This window comes from Bufo bufo, chromosome 7, assembly GCF_905171765.1.
Source record: "Bufo bufo chromosome 7, aBufBuf1.1, whole genome shotgun sequence".
NCBI lineage: Eukaryota > Metazoa > Chordata > Amphibia > Anura > Bufonidae > Bufo > Bufo bufo.
The window spans coordinates 121332070-121351413 of NC_053395.1; the positions used below are offsets into that span (position 1 = coordinate 121332070).

Here is a 19344-nt window from a genome sequence, read left to right on the forward strand (position 1 = left end):
TCTCTCATTGCCCACTTTATCTTGGCTGCCAGTACCATCACTCAATCTGCTGTTTTGTTATGTCCCCTGATGAACCAGGACTATCTTCCATGGGGAAACGCGTCGGGACACCTTTTTAGAAAACTGCTCATTAGGGCTTTTTCCTAGGGCTTTGTTTAGGGTTTAGCCACCGATAAGTGGGGTCACGCCTTTCGGGGCTAGTGCTCAGCTTTTAGGCAGGGATAGCCTAAAAGGGACACCTAGGGACAGGCCATCTCCTGACCACTCTGTTGGTTGACAAAACATCCTTTTCTGACGACTTTAGGATTCGCACAGCAACCACAATTTCACCTAGCAACGAATCTACTTTGCTGGATACGATCCTATGTGACCTGTACCGCAAGTGTAGGATAACCGTGAGTAAATCCGTTAACCAGCCCTCATTGTTTTGGAAGTATATCTGCTTAGGATACTGCCTGAAATAATTGCTATTGTGTATCTAGCCACACTTTTTGTGGGCATATTTGTTATTTATAGATGAATATCTTGTTTAGGGATCAATTATCTTTTTCTTATTTGTTTTAGATTAAAAGTTAAGTTTTTGATTTTTTTTTCTTATAAACACTAATTTCTCTCCTATACTAATAACGTTTTAGTGAGCTGACATTTGAATCTTAGTTGCTGTGCTTCACTATTTTTGCTCCTTCTTTCTGTCTGCTTACAGGACAGGGGAGTAGAGATGTGTTTGGAGACAAGATTTTAATCAGTGATTGACTGCATCAGAGAACTGTCCAAACATTTGGTTTGGTCAAGACTCTCACTGGAAGTTAAGAGACTCTCACTGGAAGTTGAACGCGAATATTTCTAATTTTGAGTTTTTAGCACGAATATCGGCATTTTGAGAATTCGCGAATATTTAGAATATAGTGCTATATATTCGTAATGACAAAAATTCATTTTTTTTACACAGTACACATTAGGGGATCATCGCTCCCTTCTTCTAGCTTGTGGGCCAATTAGAAGGCTTTGTCACAGCTTAGCAACATCCCTAGCATAGTAACATAGTAACATAGTACATAAGGCCGAAAAAAGACATTTGTCCATCCAGTTCGGCCTGTTATCCTGCAAGTTGATCCAGAGGAAGGCAAAGAAACGCCTGTGAGGTAGAAGCCAATTTTCCCCACTTTAGGGGAATAAAAAATTCCTTCCCGACTCCAATACGGCAATCAGAATAACTCCCTGGATCAACGACCCCTCTCTAGTAGCTATAGCCTGTAATATTATTACGCTCCAGAAATACATCCAGGCCCCTCTTGAATTCCTTTATTGTACTCACCATCACCACCTCCTCAGGCACAGAGTTCCATAGTCTCACTGCTCTTACCGTAAAGAACCCTTTTCTATGTTTGTGTACAAACCTTCTTTCCTCCAGACGCAGAGGATGTCCCCTCGTCACAGTCACAGTCCTGGGGATAAATAGATGATGGGAGAGATCTCTGTACTGACCCCTGATATATTTATACATAGTAATTAGATCTCCCCTCAGTCGTCTTTTTTCTAACGTGAATAACCCTAATGTTGATAATCTTTCAGGGTACTGTAGTTGTCCCATTCCAGTTATTAAGTGTTCTTGCATAGCACTCTTGGTCGGCACATACCCGAGTATCTTGCTTGTGCTTTGTTAACCGATCCCACCCTCCGGGCCCCTGGGGCGGGCCCCCGAAAACCTATTTTTTTCCATAGAGTTTCATTGGAAAAATGCAAACGTTTGTTACTCATACAGCTTCGGAGTGAAACTCACCAAACTTGGGTCACTTAGTCATGGGGTCAACCTGAAAATTTATGTCACATTTTGGGGACATTAAAAAGTGGGTGGGGCTACAAACAACCAATCAGATTTTCCCTATTGACTTCAATGAGAAAATTTTTAATTGCTGCCATTTCAACATTGTTAATGGCAGGGTTGTTAAACTTAATATATTCGGTTAATAGGTGACTAGAATTCAAATGTTTAAAAGTGGGCGGAGTCTACAACGGCCAATCAAATTTCAGCCATATGTTTTAATGGGAAAATTTAAAACTGCCGCTGCTCTTAGAGGGTCAATGGCAAAGTCACTAAACTTGGAACAGTTGGTCAATGGGTGACTGGGATTAAATTTTTAAAAAGTGGGCGGAGCCTAAAATAGCCAATCAAATTTCAGCCATTTAACTTAGACCACCAGGTGACCCCCCCCGAACCACCAGATGACCCCCCCCGAACCACCAGGTGACCCCCCCCCCGGACCACCAGGTGACCCACCCCTGACTACCAGGTGACCCTCCTCGGACCACCAGGTGACCCCCCCGGACCACCAGGTGACCCCCCCGGACCACCAGGTGAACCCACCCGGACCCTTTGGTGACCCCACCCGGACCATTTGGTGACCCCACGTGGACCCATGGGTGCCCCCGCCCTAGCCATTAGGTGCACCCGCCCTAGCCCTTAGGTGCACCCACCCTGACCCATATGTCCACCCACCCTGACCCTTAGGTGCACCCACTCCGACCCTTAGGTGCACTCACCCTAGTCATTAGGTGCACCCACCCCGACCCTTAGGTGCACTCACCCTAGTCATTAGGTGTACCCACTCTGACTCTTAGGTGCACCCACCCAAACCCTTAGGTGCACCCACCCCGACCCTTAGGTGCACTCACCTTGACCCTTAGGTGCACCCACGCCGACTCTTAGGTGCACCCACCCCGACCCTTAGGTGTACTCACCCTAGTCATTAGGTGCACCCACCCCGACTATTAGGTACACCCACTCCGACCCTTAGGTGCACTCACCCTAGTCATTAGGTGCACCCACCCCGACTCTTAGGTGCACCCACCCCGACCCTTAGGTGCACTCACCCTAGTCATTAGGTGCACCCACCCCAACTCTTAGGTGCACCCACCCGACCCTTAGGTGCACCCACCCCGACCCTTAGGTGCACTCACCCTAGTCATTAGGTGCACCCACCCCAACTCTTAGGTGCACCCACCCCGACCCTTAGGTGCACCCACCCCGACCCTTAGGTGCACCCACCCTGACCCTTAGGTGCACCCAACCCGACCCTTAGGTGCACCCACTCCGACCCTTAGGTGCACCCACTCCGACCCTTAGGTGCACCCACTCCGACCCTTAGGTGCACCCACTCCGACCCTTAGGTGCACAAACTCCGTCCCTTAGGTGCAACCACCCCGACGATTAGGTGCAACCACCCTGACTTTTAGGTGCAACCACCCAGACCCTTAGGTGCACCCACTCCGACCCCTAGGTGCAACCACCCCAACGATTAGGTGCACCCACCCCGACCCTTAGGTGCAACCACCCCGACTTTTAGGTGCAACCACCCCGACCCTTAGGTGCATCCACTCCGACCCTTAGGTGCAACCACCCCAACGATTTGGTGCAACCACCCCGACCCTTAGGTGCACCCACTCCGACCCTTAGGTGCAACCACCCCAACGATTAGGTGCACCCACCCCGACTTTTAGGTGCAACAACCCCGACTTTTAGGTGCAACCACCCCGACCCTTAGGTGCACCCACTCCGACCCTTAGGTGCAACCACCCCAACGATTAGGTGCACCCACCCCGACCCTTAGGTGCAACCACCCCAACGATTAGGTGCACCCACCCCGACCCTTAGGTGCAACCACCCCGACTTTTAGTGCAACCACCCCGACCCTTAGGTGCAACCACCCCAACGATTAGGTGCACCCACCCCGACCTTTCCAGCCAATCCAACCACACAACAGTTACTCAAGCCACTCCACCCAGTTACTCCGCCCACTCCAGTTGTAAGCTACTGGTGGAGGCAAGAACACTTCACACAATTTCCCCAGAAATGGTAGCTTTTCTAGTTACTTTAGTTGCCCTCCTCTGGATCCTATCCAGCTCTGCTATGTCTGCCTTGTTCACAGGAGCCCAGAACTGTACACAGTACTCCATGTGTGGTGTGACTAGCGATTAGTAAAGTGGTAGAACTATGTTTCTATCACGGGCATCTATGGCTCTTTTGATGCAACCCATTATCTTATTGGCCTTGGCAGCAGCTGCCTGACACTGGTTTTTGCAGCTTAGTTTGCTGTTTATTAAAATTCCTAGATCCTTTTCCATGTCAGTGTTACCGAGTGTTTTACCATTTAGTATGTACGGGTGACTTGCATTATTCCTTCCCATGTGCATAACTTTACATTTGTCAGTGTTAAACCTCATCTGCCACTTATCTGCCCAAGCCTCCAATCTATCCAGATCCCTCTGTAGTAGTATACTGTCCTCTTCAGTGTTAATTACTTTACACAGTTTAGGGTCATCTGCGAAAATTGATATTTTACGATGCAAGCCTTCTACAAGATCATTAATAAATATATTCAAAAGAATAGGGCCCAATACTGACCCCTGAGGTACCCCAGTAGTGACAGCGACCCAATCTGAGTGTGTACCTTTAATAACCACCCTCTGTTTTCTATCACTCAGCCAGTTACTTCCCCACATACATACATTTTCTCCCAGTCCGAGCATTCTCATTTTATATACTAACCTTTTATGTGGTACAGTGTCAAATGCTTTGGAGAAGTCTAGATATACGACATCCATTGATGCGCCGCTGTCAAGTCTAGAACTTGCCTCCTCATAGAAACTGATTAAATTAGTTTGGCAAGACCGATCCCTCATGAAGCCATGCTTTATTTGCTTATTTCCGTTGAGATGATCTAAGATAGCATCTCTTAGAAAACCTTCAAACAGTTACCCACAACAGATGTTAAACTTACCGGCCTATAGTTTCCAGGCTCTGTTTTTGGACCCTTTTTGAATATTGGCACCACATTTGCTATGCGCCAATCCTGTGGGACATTCACTGTCAGTATAGAGTCTGCAAATATCAGAAATAAGGGTCTGGCTATGACATTACTTAATTCCCTTAGGATATGGGGGTGTATGCCATCCGGTCCTGGCGATTTGTCTATTTTTATCTTTTTAAGACGCTGTTGCACTTCTTCCTGGGTCAGACAGGACACTTTTAATGGGGAATTTATTTTTACATTCAGCATTTCATCTGACAGTTTATTTTCCTCAGTGAATACATTGGAGAGAATTTTTTTTTAACAGTAATGAGGGGGACCCCCCCCCCCCCTCATTACTCTTTGAAGTTCTGACACCTTCAGATTTATATTTTTTAACATTTATATAATTGAAGAACATTTTAGGGTTAGTTTTATTCTCTTTGGCAATTAATCTTTCGGTCTCAAGTTTGGCTGCTTTTATTTGTTTTTTACATGTTCTATTTTTTTCCTTATAGTTTTTTAGTGCTTCCGTGCCACCCTCCTGTTTTAGTGACTTATATGCTTTCTTTTTGTCATTTATTGCTTTCTTTACAGTTCTATTTATCCACATTGGTTTCTCTTTTTGTTCCTTAACCTTTTATTCCCATACCTCTCACAATGAGATTTTAGGATGCTTTTAAAGATATCCCATTTTGCTGTATTTTTATTTTTGAGTTCTTTGTCCCAGTTAGTTAGGCTTATGGCCTCTCTTAGTTGGCTAAATTTAGCTTTTTTGAAGTTTGGTATTTTTGTTCCTTCTGTAGAAATGCTCTTTTGAATGATATTTGGACTGCTATTACTTTATGGTCACTATTTCCGGGGTGTCCCCCAACCTTCACGTCTGTTGTTCTGCCAGGCCTATTGGTTAATACTAAGTCCATTATGGCCGTCCCTCTAGTCGGGTCCTGAACCAGTTGGGAGAGGTAATTGTCTTTGGTTATTGCTAAGAACCTGTTTCCCTTATGAGATATACACGTTTCAGTTTCCCAGTCTATATCTGGGTAGTTGAAGCCCCCATAATAACCACCTCATTATGATTTGCCGCTTTGTCTATCTCGTTTAGTAGTAGATTTTCCGTGGACTTATAGTAAACTCCTATTAGTAATTTATTATTGTTTTTAGCTCTATGTATCTTTTCCCACAGTGACTACACATGTTCATGCCCCTCACTTATATATTCCCGGAGTGTGGGCTTTAGACAGAACTTTACATAATGGCATACCCCCCCCCCATTTCCCTCTCGGGTTTTGACAACCTTTCTGAACAGACTGTAACCTTGTACATTAACTGCCCAGTCATAGCTATCATCCAGCCATGTTTTTTCGACTATGTCATATTCCTCCTCACACATCACTAATTCCAGTTCCCCAGTTTTATTAGTCAGGCTTCTGGCATTAGTATACATACATTTGAGAGGTTTATGTATATTTTTTACCCTACACCTTTCCTTCTCAACTGTTCTAGTCCCTCCTTCTATTCCTTCCCCAGTCCCACTACCTTACCCCCGGTCTCTATCTGCACTATCTTCCCCTCCTATAATGTAATTACCTCCCCCCAGTCCCTAGTTTAAACACTCCTCCAACCTTCTAGCAATCTTTCTCCCCAACACAGCTGCCCCTTCCCCATTGAGGTGCAGCCCATCCCTACGATAAAGCCTGTAGCCAATAGAGAAGTTGGCCCAGTTCTCCAGGAACCCAAACCCCTCCATCCTACACCAGTTCTTGAGCCACTTGTTAATTTCCCTAATCTCCCGCTGCCTTTCTTGTGTGGCCCGTGGTACAGGCAGTATTTCAGAAAATATTACCTTTGAGGTCCTTGCCCTAAGCTTTTGAACTAAATCCCTGAAATCATTTTTATGGACTCTCCACCTACCTCTAACTTTGTCATTGATTCCGATATGAACCATGACCGCTGGATCTTCTCCAGCCCCTCGCAGTAATCTGTCAACCCGATGAAAAGTTGCCTACCCTTTACTATATAGGAACCTCCGCAGCAGCTATTTTCTAAAGTGTATTGCAGTTATGAAAAAGACTGTTGTGTCATTGCTGTGCTTTGTTGTATTACATTAGACAGTTAATTTATATATATATAATTCAGATAGTTAGGGAGAGATAGTCAGTGTAGGTTAGATTGATCTATAGTGTAGCTCAGGCATGCTCAACCTGTGGCCCTCCAGCTGTTGCAAAACTGCCACTCCCATCATTCCCTGACAGCCTACAGCTATCATCCTACAGAAGGGCATTGTGGAAGTTGTAGTTTTACAACAGCTGGAGAGTCGCAGGTTGAGCATCCCTGGTGTAGCCGATAGGTTCTAGTGCAGGGTGTTAGGCAGTGTGATAGTTTCTGCTGTCCATACATACATGCTACAGACATAGTGCTGTGATGTCACAAGTTGCATGTATTGTGAACAAATATGCGCATCATTAATTTCCGAAAATTTGCAAGCGCAAATATATTGGAGCACTCTATCTGCATGTAAAGCTTTTCTAATGTTCTGCCGTGCCAACCATTTTTTTACAGTCTCAGGAAACTTATGCCAGCTAGAAAATGTAGCATAAGTGACCCACGCCTGTATTGCGTGCGCATTACACAAATATTACATAGCCGATTATTGCAATCAAGAATATAATCTCAAATCCTCGAATTTGCGAATATATGACAAATATTCTACAAAATATTTGCAAAATATTGCGAATTTGAATATTGCCCCTTCCTCTCATCACTAGTTAAGAGCAGTGCGGTTTGTTTTTCTCTTTGTTTGGAACTTGCTGTGAACAGGATCCACTTCACTTGAGACCTGCAGCACTCATAGTAGGAGCAGCAATTTGGAACTTCGAGACAGCCGACGGGTGCTGAAGCCCTCGAAGAAACCACAAAGTTTGTCAGTAGAGACAACTCCAGGATGAACAATCTCATCCTCCTTAGGCCTCATGCACACGGCCATTGTTTTGGTACGCATCCGAGCCACCGTTTTGGCGGCTCGGATGCGGACCCATTCACTTCAATCGGGCCGCAAAAGATGCGGACAGCACTCTGTGTGCTGTCCGCATCCATTGCTCCGTTCCGTGACCCCGCAAAAAAAATATAACATTTTTTTGCGGACAAGAATTGGCATTTATATTAAAGGATCCGCAAAACACACCACGGTTGTGTGCATGAGGCCTTATACTGTATTTATCTTAGAGATGCTGACACGCATGCAGCAGGGGATGATGGCGGAAGAAGAACATCTGTGCATCTTGCTGTCCGCCCTGTAGGTGTTGGAGACCCACAAGGCGAGACTCCCATGGAGGAGGAGGTTGAGGAGCTGCCACTGGAGGAGGAGGAGGAATTGGAGATGGAGGAGCAGAAAGATGATGACTATGACACTGGCCACGACAACCAATTGTCCTAATGGGGGGCGGAGCACGAAACTGGCTTGTCATGCAAACTGGCTAGAATCGCTACCTGGATGCTCTCTTGGTTATGCACTGACAGGTAAAAACTAAATAAATGCTGTTGACAATCTATTAACACTAAGCGCTGCTGGGTTTGTATGAGGAAGGTCAAGTCTCAAACATAAAATACGATAAAAAGTAAGATCCGTACTTCTAAAAGTGCTATAATCACATATCAGATAAACTATGATGCTCCACATTGGTCCTTTAGACCCTTGTTCACACAGAGATATCATTATTCATTGCTGCCATCCATTGCTGCAGTACATTCAGCACCTTTGGCTTTTGATCCAAGTAACCACACCTGATTCTCTAGATAAGAGAGACGGGAAAGGGACCCAGAAAATAATGAAGCACCGCACATAATAATTTCCAAAACAAATTTATTATACTCACAAATAAATGGGTTAAAAGCTCACATAAAGGGTGGCTGGAGTACTACTCAAGTTTCACAATCAGTTTCTTCTGAGGTACTGACGTTTATCATTCACATCAAGCAATCTGATGATTACTGGATAGCCATGCATTTAGACCCTCACTATCAAATCACAATGGGGGAATGTTTTCCTCTCTCTGAAAGGGAGGCTAAATTACATTATTACAAGGAAACACTGTGTATGCAGCCTGAAGCTGACTTTGGTGAGCAGACGCCTGCTGCCAGTGTATCTGAAAGGGAAGCTGCTCCCTGAAGAGCCACCCACCTCCCGCCGCCACAAGCAGCAGAAGCTACAGCAACAGTAACAGCAACAGAAGCCAGTTCAGTCTTTTCAACATGACGTAGCAGTGGTTTTCACGAGGCAAATCAGAAAATGGGGACCTCCCGCCTCAAGACCCAGGTTCAGGCCTACCTAAAATCTGGGAAATCTCCGGCACATACCCTGTTCTCTGAACCCATGGACTTCAGGGCAGTCAGACAAGAACAGTGGCCCAAACTGTCTTGTTTCTTGCCCAGCGTCCACTGTCATTGCAGAAAAGGCTTTCAGCACCACAGGGGTGACACCGAAACGGAACAAGTTGGCCTCTGCCAATGTCTAAAACATCACTTTTGTCAAAATGAACCAAGCATGGATTGGGGAGAATTTTCACACTCCTCTGGCTGAGGATGATGAATAGAGTTGGTACCCCATCTTTCCACTATTGTTGTCTGCCTGCCTATATGCCTACCATCATGTTGCCTGCTTTCTATCATGTTCCATACTTCATCATGCCACTGCCCCCATCATGTCACTACTGCTCTCTGCCTGTCAGGTGGGGGGTGGCATCTTTGCATTGTGAAAGCCCTAGTGCATGTAGCCTATCAGAGGCTGGTGCAGGAGGCGCGATGATGGGACACACGCCTGAAATGTACAGCGCGAGGCACAGGCTAGAAGAGGCCTGCATCGCATCACTGCCAGCTTCATGGAGGTAAGTATAAGTGTTTATATTTTTTATATAGCACAGTGCACAAAAGGAGCACTATGGGGGCATCTAGGGGCACTTCTTATTGGCACATTATAAGGGGCACTATGGGGGCATCCACTGACGGCAGAAAAAAAGAGGTATTTTATATGGGGAAGGGGAAGAGGAGCACTATTGGGGCATCTATTGGGGCACTAAAAGGGTATTTTAAACTGGCACATTATGGGGGGGCACTACGAGTGCATCTACTGGGGGCTCTGTATAGGGACATTTTATACTGGGACACATAATGGGAGCACTATGGGGAAGGGGGAGGGGAGCACTATGGGGACACTAAGAAGGGGTATTTTATACTGGCAAATCATGGGGGACACAGAGGGCTTCTACTGGGGCACTATAGGGGAATTTACTGGGGGCACTATATAGAGGTATTTTATACTGGCACATTATGGGGGCACTATGGGGAAGGGGGAGAGGAACACTGGGGGAATTTACTTGGGGGTATTATATAGGGGTATTTTATACTTGCACACATTATGGAGGCACTATGGGGACATTAGCTGAACTGGGGGCACTAAAAGGGGTATTTTTGTACTGGCACACAGAACAGGGGCATTTGTGTACTAGTGCACATTATTAGGGGGCATTTTTTGCACTGGCACAAATTATAAGGGGGCATTTTTTGTACAGATGCTCATTTTAAGGGGGCATTATTCTACTGTCACACGATAAGGATAATTATTACTATAGGGAGGCGCATTATGGTAGGCTTTATTACTACTGGAGGACAATGAGTAACATGATTACTAGTATGGGCACTATGGGAACATTTTTACTTCTGGTGCACAGTGGGGACATTAGTACTGTTGACCCACTATTACTACCAAGTGCACTCTGGCAGAGGATTATTAGTTGGGACTTTAGGGAGCACTATTACTGTGGGGGCACCCTGGCTCAGTATCAGCTTAGCTCAGTTATTTTTGGAGGACATTATGTTTACACTATTGGTGTCAGGGACACTATTTTCTGGGTGTAGTTATTTTAGGACGCTGCGTTCCAATAATTATTGAAGGGCACGGCAGGCACAGTATTGGAGGTGGTAGGATGATTCGTCTAGAAGGTTGATGGAAAAGTAGGAAACTAAGATTTTTTTTGTCAAACTGCAGAGATGAAAGATGGCTGAAAAATCATCATGGTGGTCTGGTTTGGATGGAGAAGATGAGGAAGACAACATTTCTATCAAAGGAGATGTCACTGGATGTAAGAGATATGGGGTTTTGTAGTGATATATGTAATGTTAGGAGGGAAGGGGTTAGGTTGAGAATTTGGTATGGGGGTGCGCTGTTTAAATTTTCACCTCAGACAGAAGAAAGACTAGGTGCACCCCTGCTGTCTGCCAACATAATAATTATTGAAAGGCACGGCAGGCACAGTATTGGAGGTGGTAGGATGATTTGTCTAGAAGGTTGATGGAAAAGTAGGAAACTAAGATTTTTTTTGTCAAACTGCAGAGATGAAAGATGGCTGAAAAATCATCATGGTGGTCTGGTTTGGATGGAGAAGATGAGGAAGACAACATTTCTATCAAAGGAGATGTCACTGGATGTAAGAGATATGGGGTTTTGTAGTGATATATGTAATGTTAGGAGGGAAGGGGTTAGGTTGAGAATTTGGTATGGGGGTGCGCTGTTTAAATTTTCACCTCAGACAGAAGAAAGACTAGGTGCACCCCTGCTGTCTGCCAACATATATTATATGGCTGGTTCCACAGCTGCTACTCCTCGCTGCTAATCCCCTGCTGCCATCATTATTAATGCTACTTATCCACCACTACTATTACTACCACTACTACTTCTACCACCTATAGACAGTCAACCTACTGCCTTGTATGTCCCATGTTATGCTAATTCTGCTGTCACTACTATTGCAGCTGTGTACCTCTCATCATGCTACCCTTTCCACGTTCACAATGCACTGCTGCTGCTTCCAATTAAAAGCCACTTTTTCTTCTGTCAATTAATACATTTGAACCCTTCAAGACATGATTTTTGGATACTTGGTCCCCCAGTAAGTCACTGTTGTTGTTTTTTTTGTCCGTTTTTAATGGTATTTTTCACCCTATAAGACGCACCGGCTTATAAGACGCACCTAGATTTTTGAGGAGGAAAATAAGAAAAAATATTTTTTTAACCCAAAGGTGTGCTTTTGGTGGGTTTTGAATTAATGGTGGTCTGTGCATTACACTATTATGGGGGATCTGTGGATGGCACTGTTATGGGGGATCTGTGGATGGCACTGTTATGGGGAATCTGTGGATGGCACTGTTATGGGGCATCTGTGAATGGTACTGCTATGGGGTGGGGATCTGTGGATGGCATTGTTATGGGGTGGGGGATCTGTGGATGGCACTGTTATGGGGGGGATCTGTGGATGACACTGCTATATGCCATCCACAGATCCGCCTCATATTAACAATGTCCCCAATACACCGGCCCTCTGCTCACCGCAGTATTTATAAACATTAATCCTTATTCTGTTAATAAGTTTAACTAAAGCTGCACTCTCCCCTGTATCAGTACATCACTTACGAACAAGCTTCCATAGCAGGCAGAGTGGACGGCAGCAGTAACGTTGCGCGCCTTCTCCGCCTGCTTCATTCATAAAGTGGGAGGAGCAGGCGCTCAACGTCAGTGTAACGGGGTTCCGAAGGTGCACTCGGTCCCCCATTACCCGCAGACCTGTTGCTTAGCTTTGGGAATGAGGATCTGTGTTTGACCTCATTCCCAGGCGGCTTTACTGCTGGGTGGCTCCCTGCTCCTAAGTCTGCCTTGAGCGCCGAGCTGATCACTCAGTGCTCAACTGGTTGGTCTGTCGGTCATGTGACGCTGGCCACGTCACATGACCCTCACTCCCCACTATAAATACAGGCAGCCTGCTAGCCACAGGTTGCCTGTTAATTTCTAGGTTCCTGGCTATTTGTTGGACTACTGAATACTCACCTGATTCCGTTCCCTGACGATCCTTTGCCTGCTCCTCCTGTACTGCGCATCCGTCCTGGTATTGTGACCTCGGCTCCCACCTGACTACTCTCTTAGGACTCCTCTTGTACTTCTCTACTCTCCTGGTATTTGACCCTGGCTTCTCCTGACCATTCTTTGCTTAACCCTTTGTACTGCGTAGCCCTCTTGGTTCTGACCCGGTTCGTTCATGTTCCGTATTTTGTCTTCTCTGTCTTCCCTGCACGTATCCTAAGTTAGGGACTGTCGTCCAGTTGTCCCGTGTCATCAGGACTCGTGAGGCAAGTAGGCAGGGCCAGGGGTGAGGGTGGAGCGCAGTGGTCACTATCCTTCCCCCTGTGTGTGTTCGTGACCGTTACAGATTAACAGGCCCAATAACCACTGTATCATGAATCCTCTTACTACCCTGACTGACCATGTCTCTAACTTGACACAGATGGTGCAGGAGAGAAACTCTGGGAGAGAAACTCTGTTCTTTTGAGTGAGGGCAAGGTTCTTCCACTCCTCTGTCCTCCAGTCCACATTTTGAACCCCAGATCAAGCTCCCAGAACCCTTTTCTGGAGAACGGAAGAGGTTTCTCTCCTTTAAGGAGAGTTGCAAACTCTACTTCCGTTTGCGCCCCGTGTCCTCCGGTCCCGAGAGCCAACGCGTGGGGATTATCATTCCACTACTACAGGGTGATCCCCAGGACTAGGCATTTTCGTTACCTCCTGAAGCCAATTGTCTAACTTCTGTGGAAGGTTTTTTTCAGGCCCTGGGTACCCTCTATGACGAACCAGACAGGGCCCTGGTAGCCGAGACGGCTCTTAGGGCACTGGTTCAGGGCCATCTCCCTGCGGAGGAGTATTGCACCCAATTCAGACGGTGGTGTGTCCCCTCAGGATGGAATGAACCAGCCCTGAAGAGTCAGTTTAGGTCTGGTCTATCTGATAATTTAAAAGATCTATTAGTCAATTATCAAATTCCTGAGACCTTAGAGGAGATGATGACCCTAGTTGTCCGACTTGACAGACGAGTTAGAGAGAGACGACAAGAACGACAGTTCTGTTCTAAGATGGTGGTCCAGCCAGAGGTCTTTTCCAGGGACAACACTGAGGTCTCCACCGAGGAACCCATGCAGGTTGGCATGACCCGGGGTAATCTTCCTCGCAGATGCGGAGAATGCTTCTACTGTGGAGATCCTGGCCATTGGATCAACAAGTGTCCTAAGAGGGTCCTCTCTGACAAGTCTCCTAAGGCAAGACAACCTAAAGACCAGGCACACCCTGATTTTTCTAAATGTAAGCTTTTGGTACCCATAACAATTTCTCTGGGGGTTATTAAGTGGCCGGGTAAGGCCTTTATTGATTCCGGTTCAGCGGCTAGCTTTATTGACTTTGAGTTTGCTAGTAAATTGGGTATTCCAATGTTTGCTTTACCTACACCTATCCATGTCATGGCTATTGATGCTACTCCCCTGATTGGTAGTACGGTGAGGTCATGTACCTCTGAAATTTCTCTGACCGTGGGTGTGTGCCACTCAGAGATGTTCTCTTCTAGTCCTGGAGAACCTACCGGTTGAGGTGGTACTAGGGTTGCCTTGGCTCCGTTTACATAACCCCACAATTGATTGGTCCAAAGGAGAGTTGGTGAAATGGGGACCTAAGTGTGACTCATGCTTGTCCGTGGTCCAGGCTGGGGTTTCAGTAAGGTCTAATACATTACCCTCTGTTATTAAAGAATATTCTGAAGTGTTCTCGTCCCCTACTCCAGAGGTTCTACCCCCCCATAGACCTTATGATTGCGCCATAGAGCTAATAGAGGGTGCCGAATTTCCTAAAGGGCGAATTTATAATCTTTCAGGGCCCGAACGCAAGGCTATGGAAGATTATATTAAGGAGAGCCTTGCTAAAGGGCATATTAGACCTTCAGTCTCTCCTATGGGAGCAGGGTTTTTCTGTGTTAAAAAGAAGGATGGTGGTCTTAGGCCTTGTATTGATTACCGGAGATTAAATAAAATCACTGTCCAAAATAGATACTCTCTCCCATTGATTCCGGATTTATTTAACCAGGTTTTGGGGACAACCTGGTTTTCCAAGATTGACCTGAAAGGGGCATACAATCTTATCCGAATCAAGGAGGGAGACGAATGGAAGACAGCGTTCAATACTCCGATAGGACACTTTGAATATCAGGTGATGCCTTTTGGACTCCGCAATGCCCCAGCTGTGTTCCAAAACTTAATGAACAATATTCTTAGGGAGTTCTTAGGTAAATTTATTATTGTCTATCTTGACGACATTTTGATATTCTCTCCTGATTTCAAATCTCATGTGTCTCATGTCAAACAAGTATTAGAGGTGTTGAGGGAGAACCAGCTATCTGCTAAGCAAGAGAAATGTGTCTTTGGTGTACAGGAGATACTGTTTCTAGGGCATGTTTTGACTCCTCACGCCTTTAAGATGGATCCTGGTAAGGTTTTAGCAATTAAGGAATGGGTAAGTCCTTCATCCTTAAAGGCTTTACAACGGTTTTTGGGTTTCGCTAATTACTACCGTAAATTTATCATGAATTTTTCTGTAATTGCTAAGCCATTGACCGATCTTACTAAGACAGGGGCGGATTTGGAGAATTGGTCTACCAAGGCCATTTCTTCATTTGAAACATTAAAAAAGGCATTTAGTAGCGCTCCCATTCTGATCCAGCCTGATCAGGAGAGACCCTTTATTGTGGAGGTGGATGCGTCCGAGGACGGCGCAGGAGCAGTCCTTTCACAAGGTCCTGCTAGCCTCACTAACCTGAGACCATGTGCCTTCTTCTCTAGGAAATTCTCTCCCACAGAGAGAAACTACGACATAGGGAATAGGGAGCTGCTGGTTATTAAATGGGCAATTGAGGAGTGGAGGCATTTTTTGGAGGGGGCAAGGCATCGAGTAACTGTTGTCACTGATCATAAAAACCTAATGTTTCTCGAGTCTCCTAAGAGGTTGAATCCCCGACAAGCCCGATGGGCTCTGTTTTTTACCCGTTTTGATTTCTCCATTACGTTCAGGCCGGGAAGTAAAAATGTGCAGGCAGACGCATTATCTCGGCGCTTCCATGCTTTTCAACCCACTGAGACGCCGCCTGAATCCATCCTACCAGCAAACATCTTCTTAGCGGCTCTAAACCAGGATATCTCGGCTCGCATTAAGGCTGAAAAACATCTGGCACCGGCATCCACCCCAACAGATAAGTTGTTTGTTCCCGTACAATTTCGTCTCCAGCTGTTGGGTGAGTGTCACGATTCTGCCTTTTGTGGACATCCGGGTGTTGAGAGCACTAAGGATCTGTTTTCTAGATCCTATTGGTGGCCCACTCTGACCAGGGATGTTAAGTCCTACGAGCCTATGAGGTTTGTGCCAGGTCTAAGACACCTAGGACTCGCCCTGCTGGTAACCTACGACCCCTACCCATTCCCAGAAGACCCTGGTCCCATATCTCGATGGACTTTATAACTGACCTACCGCTGGCGGAGGGTAAGACTGTGGTTTGGGTAGTGGTCGATAGGTTTAGCAAGATGGTTCATTTTATTCCCCTGTCTAAACTTCCGAATGCTAAAACCCTGGCGTCTATTTTTGTGAGAGAGATTGTTCGTTTACATGGCATCCCGGAAAATATTGTTTCTGACATGGGTGTGCAGTTTGTGTCCAAATTCTGGAGGGCCTTCTGTCAAAGATGTAAAATTTCGTTGTCTTTTTCTTCCGCCTACCATCCTGAGAGTAATGGGCGGACTGAACGCCTTAATCAGTCTGTGGACCAATTCCTGAGGTTGTATGTTGCTGATGACCAGCAATTATGGGTCAAATTCCTTCCGTTGGCTGAATTTGCTTTGAATAACCGTGTCAATTCTTCTGCTGGGGTCTCCCCTTTCTTTTGTAACCATGGTTTTCATCCCCATTTTCATTCTGGGTCGTCCGTCTCCTCCTCTAACCCTGAAGCTGATAAACTCTCCTCCGAACTGTGCACAGTTTGGGCCCGGGTTCAATCGAACCTAGAAAAGGGTCAAAGTTCTCAAAAACTCAAGGCCGATAGGAGACGTTCAAGGGTGGTGAACTTTCAGGTTGGGGATAAAGTATGGTTGTCCTCCAAGAATCTATCTCTCAAGGTAGCTTCTAGAAAATTTGCTCCTCGTTTTATTGGACCATATAAGATCACGGAGGTGATTAACCCGGTATCATTTAGGTTGGAGCTGCCCGACTCCTTCCACATTCATAATGTGTTCCATAAATCTCTACTTAAAAAATATTTTGAACCAGTAGTACCATCGAAAGCCTCGCCTCCGCCGGTTCTTGTTAATGATGCTGTCGAGTATGTCGTGTCTAAAATAGTGGATGTCAGGAAGGTGCGTAACTCCTTGCAGTACCTGATTCACTGGAAGGGGTATGGACCTGAAGAGAGATCTTGGGTACCTGCCAGGGAGGTTCATGCTCCTAGACTGGTTCGTAAATTTCATTTAGAACACCCTAAAAAGCCATCGCCTGAAGTCTTGGGTCCGGTGGCCCCTCGTAAAAGGGGGGGGTACTGTAACGGGGTTCCGAAGGTGCACTCGGTCCCCCATTACCCGCAGACCTGTTGCTTAGCTTTGGGAATGAGGATCTGTGTTTGACCTCATTTCCAGGGCGGCTTTACTGCTGGGTGGCTCCCTGCTCCTAAGTCTGCCTTGAGCGCCGAGCTGATCACTCGGTGCTCAACTGGTTGGTCTGTCAGTCATGTGGCGCTGGCCACGTCACATGACCCTCACTCCCCACTATAAATACAGGCAGCCTGCTAGCCACAGGTTGCCTGTTAATTTCTAGGTTCCTGGCTATTTGTTGGACTACTGAATACTCACCTGATTCCGTTCCCTGACGATCCTTTGCCTGCTCCTCCTGTACTGCGCATCCGTCCTGGTATTGTGACCTCGGCTCCCATCTGACTACTCTCTTAGGACTCCTCTTGTACTTCTCTACTCTCCTGGTATTTGACCCTGGCTTCTCCTGACCATTCTTTGCTTAACCCTTTGTACTGCGTAGCTCTCTTGGTTCTGACCCGGTCCGTTCATGTTCCGTATTTTGTCTTGTCTGTCTTCCCTGCACGTATCCTAAGTTAGGGACTGTCGTCCAGTTGTCCCCTGTCATCAGGACTCGTGAGGCAAGTAGGCAGGGCCAGGGGTGAGGGTGGAGCGCAGTGGTCACTATCCTTCCCCCTGTGTGTGTGTGGACGTGACCGTTACAGTCAGTGAGTGACGTTACTGCTGTCGTCCGCTTTGCCTGCTATGGAAGCTTGTTCGTAAGTGCTGTACTTATACAGGGGAACAGGGGAGAGTGCAGCTTTAGTTAAACTTATTAACAGGATAAGGATTAATGTTTATAAATACTGCAGTGAGCGGCGGGGCCCCGCCCCTAGTTCCGGACTCCAGCCCCTCCTCTCTCCCGGCTCATACATTGCAGTCTGCGATGCTGCAGCATCGCAGACTGCGATGTAAAATGGAAGCATTCGCCCCATAAGATGCAGGGGCATTTCCCCCCCACTTTTGGGGGGAAAAAGTGCGTCTTATGAGGCGAAAAATACGGTATTGATATAATTACACCATGTGTGTTTAAACACCATCTGCCCCCGATAAGGGATTATTTTTGGAAGCCTTGGAATATGAAAAATCCTAACACGTGCTGGCGCGGTTTGTTTTAAAACATATTGTTAATTAACTTTGCCAAACATGCGTTTACCCATAGCTATGTACAGTATATCAGTGTTACTCAGACATGATTTCCTATTGATGTCATTGCATTCAAGAGCTTAGGGATGGGGGGAGAGAAAATGTAAAAAAATTACAAAGAAAGATGTTTTCCTAAAAAAAATTGGAGTCCTAGGAAACTAATGGGTGTTATATACCAATTTTCTGGGCAATTAGAGCCACTTTTTTCAGGAGTAGTCGATTAGTCCGAACCAAATAAAAATAAATAAATCAGTAAATTATATATACTCCAAAGTGGTACCAATAAAAAATACAAGTCATCCTATAAAAGCAAACCCTCATAATTCAACAGAAAAATAGAAATGTACAACTGTAGGCAGGGAAACGCACTCACACAGTGAGCCCTAACTTGCACCCAACCCGCTGACCCTGGCTACTTGCAGAGCAAGTCCTAAATAGCTAGTCCACAACTAGTTGACCGTCCCTATACTGATAAGTGCACAGAACCAAACCAAGCAGCTGCAGTAAAAACTGCAGGGACCTGTTCACACTACTGGAACCCAACACCCACAGAGAATGGTTGTGCAGAAATGGGTTAAAAGCCGGGAGGTCAATACAGTACCAAACCACAGGACAGAGAGTGGTCAATAATATCCAAGCCAAGGGTCAAACCAGACAGGAAACGGGGTACAAAATCACTGAGCAGAGAGAGAGGTCCACATCATGCCGAAGTCAAATCCAAATAGTAGCAATCCAACAACACACAATTGCAACCACTGCACTGCAAGGTAAAAACCTATAACTGGCAAGTAAGTATTGCCAGCAAGTGGTTTAAATAGAACACTGAGTCCCTGAAGTATCAGAACATGATAGGTCCAGGGACTCTTCGCCTCGTTGGAACAGAATACAAGCAATCCTGAGGCAGGCAGGCACTCAGGGTCGTCTTTAACGTAGGGAAAAAGGAGCA

The 19344-nt window shown here is 46.0% G+C and overlaps 1 protein-coding gene across 1 annotated transcript in view; it reads left to right on the forward strand.

Moving 5' to 3' along the window:
• Positions 1–19344, forward strand: part of PTH2R (parathyroid hormone 2 receptor) — a 745316-nt gene that overhangs the window by 127956 nt on the left and 598016 nt on the right. The gene's annotated exons all lie outside the window — the stretch shown is intronic.